General features: G+C 40.2%; 1 pseudogene; it reads left to right on the forward strand.

Moving 5' to 3' along the window:
* On the forward strand, positions 9,444-10,143 carry LOC102168331 (annotated as a pseudogene).

Raw genomic sequence — 12,200 nt, forward strand, 5'->3', positions numbered from 1 at the left:
AATAAACAAAACAAAAATACAAACCCAACCATCAGCAGACAGGATTATCACCTCACTCAGCCTTGCCCATCAGAGGAAAAATAAACAAAGACTCAGCACAAGTCTCACCCTATATGAAGCTTACACAAACCACTGTACCAACCTTAGGAAGACAGAAACAAAAAGGAAGGAAGAATTCAACCTTGAAGCCTGGGAAAAGGAGACCTCAAACACAATGAGTTAAAAATAAATAATGAAAAAACAGAGAAATACTACACAAATGAAGGAACAAAGTAAAAATACAGAAGTCCAAATAAATGAAGAGAAAATAGGCAAACTACCTGAAAAAGAATTCAGAATAATGATAGTAAAGATGATCAAAAACATTGAAAACAAAATGGAGAAAATGCAAGAATCAATTAACAAAAACATAGGAGAATTAAAGAAAAAATATACAAACAACACAATTACTGAAATTAAAAATACTCTAGAAAGAATCAATAACAGAATATCTGAAGCAGAAGAATGAATCGGTGAGTTAAAATGGTGGAAATAACTTCTGAAGAGCAGAATAAAGTAAAAAGAATGAAAAGAACTGAGGATAGTCTCAGAAACCTCTGGGACAATATCAAACACACCAATGTTTGAATTATAGGGGTCCCAGAAAAAGAAGAGAAAAAGAAAGGGTATGAGAAAATTTTTGAAGAGATTATAGTTGAAATTTTCCCCAACATGGAAAAGGAAATAGTCAATCAAGTCCAAGAGGCACAAAGAGTCCCATACAAGATAAACCCAAGGAGAAACACATGAAGACACATACTAATCAAACTAACAAAGACTAAACACAAAGAAAGAATATTAAAAGCAGCAAGGGAGAAGCAACAGTTAACATACAAGGGAAACCCCATATGCTTAACAGCTTATCTTTCAACAGAAACTCTGCAGTCCAGAAGGGAATGGCAGGATATATTTAAAGTACTGAAAGAGAAAAATCTACAACCAAGATTACTGTACCTGGCAAGGATCTCATTCAAAATTGATGGATAAATAAAAAGCTTTTCAGACAAGTGAAAGTTCACAAAATTCAGTACCACCAAACCAACTTTACAACAAATGTCAAAGGGACTTAGATAGTCAAGAAATACAAGAGAAGAAAAAAAGATCTACAAAATCAACCCCAAACAATTAAGAAAATGACAATAGGAGCATATATATCAATAATTATTTTAAATGCACCAACCAAAAGACACAGACTGGCTGAATAGATACAAAAACAATACCTATATATATGCTGTCTACAAGAAAGCCATTTCAGACCTCAAGACACTTATAGACTGAAAGTGAGAGGATGGAAAAATATATTCCATGCAAATGGGAAGCAAAAGAAAGCTGGAGTAGCAATCCTTATATCAGACAAAATAAACCTTAAAATAAACAAGATTATAAGAGATAAGGAAGGACACTACATAATGATCAAGGGATCAATTCAAGAGGAAGACACAACAATTGTAAATATCTATGCACCCAACATAGGAGCACCTCAATACATAAGACAAACACTAACAGGAATAAAAGGAGAAATTGGCAGTAACACAATAATAGTGGGAGACTTTAACACCCCTCTCACACCAATGGACAGATCATCAAAACAGAAAATTAATAAGGAAACACAAGTCTTAGAGGAAACATTAGATGAGATGGATCTCATTGACATCTTCAGGACATTCCATCCAAATGCAGAAGAATACACCTTTTTATCAAGTGCACATGGGACATTCTTCAGGATAGACCACATCTTAGGCCACAAGTCAAACCTCAGTAAATTTAATAAAATTGAAATCATACAAGCATCTTCTCTGACCACAACGTTATGAGACTAGATATCAATTACAAGAAAAAAAAACTGTAAGAAACACAAACACATGGAGAGTAAACAACATGTTTCTGAATAATCAACAGGTTATTGAAGAAATCAAAAGGGAAATCAAAAAATTTCTAGAAACAAATGACAATGAAAACATGACAACTCAAAACCTATGGGATGTGGCAGAAGCAATTCTAAGAGGGAAGTTTACAGCAATACAATCCTACCTCACAAGAAAAAGAGCAAATAGACAATCTAATTTTACACCTAAAGCAACTGGAAAAAGAAGAACAAAAAAGAAACTCAAGATTAGTAGAAGGAAAGAAATCATAAAGATCTGAGCAGAAATAAATGAAAAAGAAATGAAAGAAACAATGGTAAAGATTAATAAAACTAAAAGCTGGTTCCTTGAGAAGATAAACAAAATTGACAAGCCTTTAGCCAGACTCATCAAGAAAAAAAAGAGAGAAGAATCAAATTAACAAAATTAGAAATGAAAAAGGAGAGGTTAAAACAGACAATGCAGAAATACAAAGGACTATAAGAGACTATTATGAACAACTACCAAACAATTGCAGTCATCTCACATGCTACTAAAGTAATGCTCAAAATTCTCCAAGCCAGGCTTCAACAATATGTGAACTGTGAACTTCCTGATGTTCAAGCTGGTTTTAGAAAAGGCAGAGGAACCGGAGATCAAATTGCCAACATCCACTGGATCATGGGAAAAGCAAGAGAGTTCCAGAAAAACATCTATTTCTGCTTTATTGACTATGCCAAAGACTTTGACTGTGTGGATCACAATAAACTGTGGAAAATTCTGAGAGAGATGGGAATACCAGACCACCTGATCTGCCTGTTGAGAAATCTGTATGCAGGTCAGGAAGCAACAGTTAGAACTGGACATGGAACAACAGACTGGTTCCAAATAGGAAAGGGAGTGCATCATGGCTGCATATTGTCACCCTGCTTATTTAACATATGTACTCTGTATGAGTACATCATGAGGAACGCTGGACTGGAAGAAGCACAAGCTGGAATCAAGATTGCCAGGAGAAATATCAGTCACCTCAGATATGCAGATGACACCACCCTTATGGCAGAAAGTGAAGAGGAACTAAAAAGCCTCTTGATGAAAGTGAAAGAGAAGAGTGGAAAAAGTTGGCTTAAAGCTCAACATTCAGAAAATGAAGATCATGGCATCCAGTCCCATCACTTCATGGGAAATAGATGGGGAAACAGTGGAAACAGTGTCAGACTTTATTTTTTTGGGCTCCAAAATCACTGCAGATGGTGACTGCAGCCATGAAATCAAAAGACGCTTACTCCTTGGAAGAAAATTATGACCAACCTAGATAGTATATTCAAAAGCAGAGACATTACTTTGCTGACTAAGGTCCGTCTAGTCAAGGCTATGGTTTTTCCTGTGGTCATGTATGGATATGAGAATTGGACTGTGAAGAAGGCTGAGCGCCAAAGAATTGATGCTTTTGAACTGTGGTGTAGGAGAAGACCCTTGAGAGTCCCTTGGACTGCAAGGAGATCCAACCAGTCCATTCTGAAGGAGATCAGCCCTGGGGTTTCTTTGGAAGGAATGATGCTAAAGTTGAAATTCCAGTCCTTTGGCCACCTCATGCGAAGAGCTGACTCATTGGAAAAGACTCTGATGCTGGGAGGGATTGGGGGCAGGAGGACAAGGGGATGACAGAGAATGAGATGGCTGGATGGCATCACGGACTCGATAGACGTGAGTCTGTGTGAACTCTGGGAGTTGGTGATGGACAGGGAGGCCTCGCGTGCTGTGATTCATGGGGTCTCAAAGAGTCGGACATGACTGAGAGACTGAACTGAACTGAACTGATGAACAACTAAATGGCAATAAAATGGATAACCTGGAAGAAATGGACAGATTCTTAGAAAAGTTCAATCTTCCAGGACTGAACCAGGAAGAAATAGGAATCATGAACAACCCAAGTACAAGCACTGAAATTGAAGCTGTGATCAAAAATCTCCCAAAAAACAAAAGCCCAGGACCAGATGGATTCACAGGAGAATTCTATCAAACATTTACAGAAAAGCTAATGCTTATCCTTCTATAGCTCTTCAAAAAATTGCAGAGGAAGGAACACTTCCGAACTCATTCTACAAGGCCACATCACCCTGATACCAAAACCAAAGACAACACAAAAAAAGAAAACTACAGGCCAATACCACTGATGAACCCAGATGCAAAAATCCTCAACCCAATTACAAAATTTTAGCAAAATTTTAGCAAACAAGGTTCAGCAACACTTCAAAATGCTCACACACCATGATCAATTTGGGTTCATTCCAGAGATGCAAGGAATCTTCATTATACTCAAATCAATCAATGTGATACACCATATTAACAAATTGAAAGATAAAAACCATATGATAATCTCAATAGATGCATAAAAAGCCTTTGACAAAATTCAGCACCCATTTATGATTAAAACTCTTCAAAACATGGGCATAGAAGGAAACTACCTCAACATAGTAAAGGCCGTATATGATAAGCCTACAGCAAACATTATTCTCAATGGTGCAAAACTGAAAGCACTCCCCCTAAGATCAGGAATAAGACAAACCTGTCCACTTTCACCACTATATTCAACATTGTTTGGCAAGTCCTAGATAAAGCAATCAGAGAAGGAAAAGAAATTGAAGGAATCCAGATCAGAAAAGCAGAAGTAAAGCTCTCAGTGTTTGCAGATGACATGATACTGTACATAGTAAACCCTAAAGATAGTATCAGAAAATTACTAGAGCTAATCAGTGAATTTAGCAAAGTTGCAGGATACAAAATCAGTACACAGAAATCACTTGCATTTCTATACACTAACAATGAAAAAAATCAGAAAGAGAAATTAAGGAATCAATCCCATTCACCATTGCAACAAAAAGAATTAAATATCAAGGAATAAACTTACCTAAGGAGATAGAAGAACTACACACCGAAAATTATAAGACACTGATGAAAGAAATCAAAGATGACATAAACAGATGGAGAGATATTCCATGTTCCTGAGTAGGAAGAACCAATATTGTGAAAATACCTGTACTACCAAATGCAATCTACAGATTCAATGTAATCCTTATCAAATTTCCAATGGCATTTTTCACAGAACTAGAATAAAAATTTCACAATTCATATAGAAATTCAAAAGACCCTGAATAGCCAAAGCAGTCTTGAGAATGAAGAATGGAGCTGAAGGAATCAACCTTCCTGACTTTAGGTTATACTACAAAGCTACAGTCATCAAGGCAATATGGTACTGGCATAAAAACATAAATATAGACCAATGGAACAAGACAGAAAGCCCAGAAATAAACCCATGCACCTATGGGTACCTTATTGTTGACAAAGGAGGCAAGAATATACAATGGGGCAAAGACAGCCTCTTCAGTAAATGGTTCTGGGAAAACTGGACAGCTACATGTAAAGAATGCAATTAGAACACTTCCTAACCCCATACACAAAGATAAATTCAAAATGGATTAAAGACCTAAATGTAAGACCAGAAACATAAAACTCTTAGAGGAAAACATAGGCAGAACACTCGATGACATAAATTAAAGCAAGATCCTCTTTGTCCAGCCTCCTAGAGTAATGGAAATAAAAACAAAATAAAAGAGTGGGACCTGATTAAACTTCAAGCTTTTGCACAGCAAAGGAAACTATAAGCAAGGTGAAAAGACAACCCTCAGAATGGGATAAAATAATAGCAAAGGAAACAGCTGACAAAGGATTGATTTATAAAATACACAAGCAGCTCAAACAACTCAATGCCAGAAAAACAAACAATCCAATCAAAAAGTGAGAAAAAGACCTAAACATACATTTCTCCAAAGACATACAGATGGCTAACAAACACATGAAAAGATGCTCAACATCACTCATTATTAGAGAAATGCAAATCAAAACTACAATGAGGTATCACCTCACACCAGTCAGAATGGCCATCATCAAAAAGTCTACAAACAGTAAATGCTGGAGAGGGTGTGGAGAAAAGGGAATGCCCTTGCACTGTTGGTGGGAATGTAAATTGATACAGCCAATATGGAAGATGGCATGGAGATTCCTTTAAAAACGAAGAATAAAATCACTGTATGACCCAGCAATCCCACTCCCAGGCATATACCCTGAGGAAACCAAAATTGAAAAACACTCATGTATCCCATTGTTCATTAAAGTACTATTTACAATAGCTAGAACATGGAACCAACCTAGATGTCCATCAACAGATGAATGGATAAAGAACCTGTGGCACATATACACAATGGAATATTACTCAGCCATAAAAAGGAACGCATCTGAGTCAGTACTGATGAGGTGGATGAACCTAGAATCTGTTATACAGAGTGAAGTGAGTCAGAAAGAGAAAGATAAATATTGTATTCTAACACATATATAATGAAGAATTTTATTTACAGAGCAGCAATGGAGAAACAGACATAGAAAATAGACTTATGGACCTGGGAAGAGGGGAGAAGAGGGTGAGATGTATGGAAAGAGTAACATGGAAACTTACATTACCATATGTAAAATAGATAGACAACAGGAATTTACCATCTCAGGAAACTCAAACAGGGGTTCTGTATCAATCCAGAGGGATGAGATGGGGTGGGAGATGGGAGGAAGGTTCAAAAGGGAAGGGATATATATATACCTATGACGGATTCATGTTGAGGTTTGACAGAAAACATCAAAATTCTGTAAAGCAATTATCCTTCAATTAAAAAAGTTTTTAAAAAATTCCCAGTCTTCCATATGGTTACCAATGGAAAGGTAGGAGGAGAGTGATAAACCAAGACTTTGGGATTAACATACACACTGCTGTTGCTGCTGCTAAGTCACTTCAGTCATGTCTGACTCAGTGCGACTCCATATAAGGCAGCCCACCAGGCTCCCCCATCCCCAGGATTCTCCAGGCAAGAATACTGGAGTGGGTTGCCATTTCCTTCTCCAATGCATGAAAGTGAAAAGTGAAAGTGAAGTCGCTCAGTCATGTCTGACTCCTAGCGACCCCATGGACTGCAGCCTACAAGGCTCCTCCATCCATGGGATTTTCCAGGCAAGAGTACTGGAGTGGGTTGCCATTGCCTTCTCCACATATACACACTACTAAATATAAAATAAAAAATCAAGGAGGACCTACTGTACAGCACAGGGAACTCTACTCAATGTTCTTTAATAACCTGTAAGGGAAAAGAATATAAGAAAGAACAGATACCTATATATGTATAATGGAATCACATCCCCATACAGCTGAAACTAATACAATGTTGTAAATAAACTATGCATGCATGCTCAGTCACTAAGTCCTTTCTAACTCTTCATGACCCCATGGACTGTAGGCTGCCATACTTCTACATCCATGAGATTTTCCAGGAGTGGGTTGCCAGTTCCTCCTCAAAGGGATCTTCCGGACCCAGGGATCATACCCACGTCTTTTACATCTCCTGCACTGGCAAGCAGAAATCAACTATACTCCAATACAAAATAAAAATTAAATTTATAAAAAAAGGAAAGATTACCTCCAGCTACCAAAAGGGTCTCTTTCCCCTCCTGGGATTCCTGATGTGATGCTGGAGAGGACAGAGCAGGTGCAGGACACCTTGGCATGATCTGAGATTGTGTTTCCCTGGCTTTGGTGTGCTTTGGCTTCTAGTGGGCCCCTTTGACTTATTTTTGGAGGACCTAAGGCAGGGGCTTATAGAAACCAGGTCAGTTGAAGGCTGAGATGTAGGTGCTGGTGGGAGTGTGAAAGCCCAGCTCTCTAGCCTTGGGTTGGGATACTTTTGAGGCAAACTTATGTTCCAGAGTTCCCTGTGGGAACAGGCTGCAGCTTCCCTCCCCAAGATTTGCATGAAATCACACTCAAGCTAGCTTCATCCCTTTTCCTGTCCTAATCCCCCTGTGCCCTCACTGGTTTCTCTGGAAGGCCCTTTTTAAAAAAATTTAACTGTGCTGAGTCTTCCTTGCTACATGGGCATTCTCTAGTTTCAGAGAGTGGGGACTACTCTCTAGACATGGTAAGTGGGCTTCTCATTGCAATGGCTTCTCTTGTTGCAGATGATAGGATCTATGGCCTGAAGTCTCAGTTCTTGTGGCCCATGGGCTTAGTAGCTCTCAAAATATGAAATCTTCCCAAACCAGGGGTCCAACATGTCTCCTGCTCCAGAAGGCAGATCAGTAACCACTGGACCAGCAGGGAAATCCTTCTGGGAGGAACTTTGAAATAAATCACTTGTACATGAAACCTTGAGTCATGGGCTACTTCTGGGGAGGTTGACCTATGATGGTTCCCTAATCAGGCAATTCCTTGACACGAGGACTGATATAGGTTCACCTTGCAAAAGTTCCTACAGCATCTTGAAGCTGTCCCTGCCATATGGCTTTTTTCTTGCTTGAGTTTCTGAAACTCATACTAGACCACAGCTTCCAGAGGGCAGAGCTCTAACTTGACTCTCTTACAAGTCCACATGAGTAGGTCTTGTCTCCACCAGACTCTAATGTCAAAACAAGGCTAATACACAGACTTGTTATTGGGTTGTGAGTGTTAGGTTACAAGCTGAACTGGCTGTAATCAAAGTCTAAATAATTTTGTCTTAAATGCAATACATTTCCATACAATAATAGTTCCAGTCAGTCCACAGTGATAGGGACCCCGGTTTTTCTTGTTGAAAGTCATCTTCAACACGTGATAGTCACCTCTGGTCTAACATGGCTGCTCTAGCTCCTGTTATTATATCTGCATCCCAGAGAAGGGGAAGCAGGATATGTCCCTTTCCTTAAAGAGCATAATCAAAAGTTATAAAATTACTTTCACTAATTTCTCACTGGTTGCAATGAAGTCACAGAGGCATTTTGAGGTGAAAGAAAGGCTAGGAAATGAACTTTTTAGCTAAATGGCCCTAAACTGGGGTTTTAGTTACCAAATGAATGAGACAAATAGGAGTGCCTGTTATACCCTTCTGATTCAGTGAAGAGGTGACTTACACTATGAACACATAAAACTCCCAAATCTGAAAGCTTCAACATAACTAAGCTTTATTTCTCACTCACATCTGACTTTGGTGGACAGGGGGCCCTACTCATCACACCCTTTCAGGGAGCAAAGTGGGTGGAGGCTCCTTCTGGATACAAGGGAAGGGAGTGTGAGGCAAATTAGGATCTGATTCCAAACACTTCACTTGTAAGTGACATATCACCTCTACCAAATTCCACTGGCTGAAGTAACTTCCATGGTCATAGCAAACTTGAGGGTGGTGGGTACACAGAAGGGTGAGGGGAGTGATCCTACTGCAGAACATTCATTATCAGTAACAAGGGCCACCACCCTTCATCCATGTCCCTGTGCTTTGTTCTTTGGTTCTTCTAAGCTGCTCCTCCATCTCTTTTGGCCTGTAGATATAGATTTGGATAAGATCAAAAGAAAGGACATATGCTAGACTGTAAATCTATGGGGAAAACAAGAAAGGAAAGAAGGAAAGGCAGACTGCTGGGAACCTATGCTGCCCCACTTCGGGAGTCCACCAGCCTCTTTCCCTGCTGTCCAACCCCCTCAGCTCTGTGATGCCGGGAGACCTCGGGAAGTGGCCTGGGCCCTTGAGCCTGCAGGAAGTGGATTAGAGGCTGCAGCACCCGCTGCAGGTCAAATATGGCTGGGCAGAGGTCGATGAACTGGCCAAAGTGCTGACACCCACCCAGATTAAAAACCTGCCCACCAGCAATGCATTGGACGGGCTTGATTCAGGTAAATTGTACACCTTGGTCTTAACAGATCTGGATGCTCCTAGCAGGCAGGACCCCAAGAACAGGGAATGGCACCACTTTCTGGCAGTCAACATGAAGGGCAATGACATCAGCAGTGGCACGGTCCTCTCGGATTATGTGGGCTCTGGGCCTCCCAAGGGCACAGGCCTGCACTGTTACATCTGGCTGGTTTATGAGCAGGAAAAACCACTGAAGTTTGATGAGTGCATTCTCAGCAACTGATCTGGGGACCACAGTGGCAAATTCAAGGTGGCCTCTTTCTGCAAAATGTATGACCTCAGGGACCCCAGTGACCAGTATGTGTCACCAAGCCGAATGGTATGATTATGTGTCCAAGCTCTATGAACAGCTGTCTGAGAAGAAGAGGAGTGGGACACTGTCCCAGAGTTCCCAAACAGTGTTTCCCTTTAGTGATGCATGTAGATTTCTGCCCACACTCCCCCCAAACCACCCCCCTACCCCGCCACTCCCTGCCCGAGTCCTAAGCGGTCAGATTTAGGTTTAGTGTGACTTTTCTTTCCTTCTGCCTGCCCTGTATCATTCTAGGGGGTTTATGTTTTGATCAAACTTGAACTGTGTTTTGGTGGGGGTTGCTTTGCTACTGTGATGGAGTTTATCAAAACGTTAATGTGAAAACAACAACTCAGATTTTAAAGAAGAAAAAAAAAATTCTGGTAAAAAGACCAGGTCTGCAATATTAGAACAGAGCATCAAAGAATCTTTAAGGGAGGTTGAAAACAAAGAAGAGATTGACTGCCTCTGCCTTTGTGAGCCCGAGTACAGAACTGTGTATGAAGGCACCTAATGGCATATGTTTTCACAGCCCTGTCTCACCAAGACAATGAGAGGCCGGCATGTCCCCTAACCTCCAATGCCTCAGGCTGGTTACTGGGTATCAGTGTCCCACTCTGGCTCCTGTATAGAGCAATACCAGAAAAAGCTACAGAGAGGAAGTTGCTTTGCTATTAAAGCCTGGCCATCTAGATAAGCAGCAGTTCTTGGTAAGAGATTATCCAGAAATCTGAAAGTCTGTGCTTGTTAACTTGATCACTCTCTGGTGTAAAAAAAAAAAAAAAAAGAAAAGTCATTCTGGATGTTGCATTAATTCTGCTGTTTGCTTATAGTTAAATAAAAATAGAGACACTGTGTAGATTTAAAAAAAGGAAGAAGGAAAGAAGAAAATTAAGAATAAATATTGAAAAGCATGTTTGTAATCACAATTTTGTATTTGTACAGTTTACATGATTTAAATAAATTTAACTTATTTATGAATAAATTTATAAAATAAAAAATGGGAGATGAGCAGGAAAGACCACTGAAGTTTGATGAGTGCATTCTCAGCAACTAATCTGGGGACCACCATGGCAAATTCAAGGTGGCCTCTTTCTGCAAAAAGTATGACCTCAGGGACCCCAGTGACCAGTACGTGTCACCAGGCCACAGGGATGATCCAGAGAGATGACATGGGGTGGGAGGTGGGATGGGGGTTCAGGATTGGGAACTCACGTACACCCGTGGCTGATTGATGTCGATGTATGGCAAAACCAATACAGTATTATAAAGCAAAATAAAGTTAAAAAAAAGAGAGAGAGAGAGAGAGAAAGAGCAATTTAAAATATAAATGTATTCACTAAACCCAACAAAATAATACAGGCAGATTCTTTACCACCTGAACCACCAGGGAAGCCCAATAATCCCAATTTAAATCCTAGCTTGATCAGGGGCTTCCCTCATGGCTCAGACGATAAAGAATCTGCCTGCATTTCAGGCTTTGTTCAATCCTTAGGTCAAGAAGATACCCTGGAGAAGGGAATGAGTACCTACTCCAGTATTCTTGCCTGGAGAATTCCTTGGACAGAGGAGCCTGGCAGGCTACAGTCCATGGGCTTCCAAAGAGTAGGACATGACTGAGCGACTAACACTTTAACTTTCTTTTTCATCAGAATCTCAAGCCCTAAGCTCTTTCCCCTACCTTTCATGCTGTGTAAACTATTTAGCACTGGGAGATGTGGAGAGATCTCTGTGAACCCAACCCAAGAAATTTGTAAAGATAAAGACAACTGGAAAAGTATCCTTTCTGGAGTATACTTAGCAACTTTGCAACTTGTGAGGCAGGTCACTGGTGTTTTGAGGCAAATAAGATGTGCATGCTTGGTGATTTGCTTCTGCCAAGTGTTGAGGGAAGTTAGATGACTGAATGTCTGGTTACTTGATTTCACAGCTGATATCATCCTGGGGAAAGAATGCTCATCAGATCAACACAGATTTTCTCACTAAACAGCAGGGTTAGAAAGGCTTCTAAGGCCAACATCAGGTGTTTTTTACTTCAGTTCACTCAGTTCAGTCACTCAGTCATGTCCTACTCTTTGCGACCTCATGAATCACAGCACGCCAGGACTCCCTGTCCATCACCGACTCTCAGAGTCTACCCAAACCCATGCCCATTGAGTCAGTGATGCCATCCAGCCATCTCATCTTCTGTCATCCCCTTCCCCTCCTGCCCCCAATCCCTTCCAGCATTAAGGTCTTTTCCAGTGAGTCAACTCTTCGCCTAAG

The sequence above is a fragment of the Capra hircus genome, chromosome 29 (genome assembly GCF_001704415.2).
Source record: "Capra hircus breed San Clemente chromosome 29, ASM170441v1, whole genome shotgun sequence".
Lineage (NCBI taxonomy): Eukaryota > Metazoa > Chordata > Mammalia > Artiodactyla > Bovidae > Capra > Capra hircus.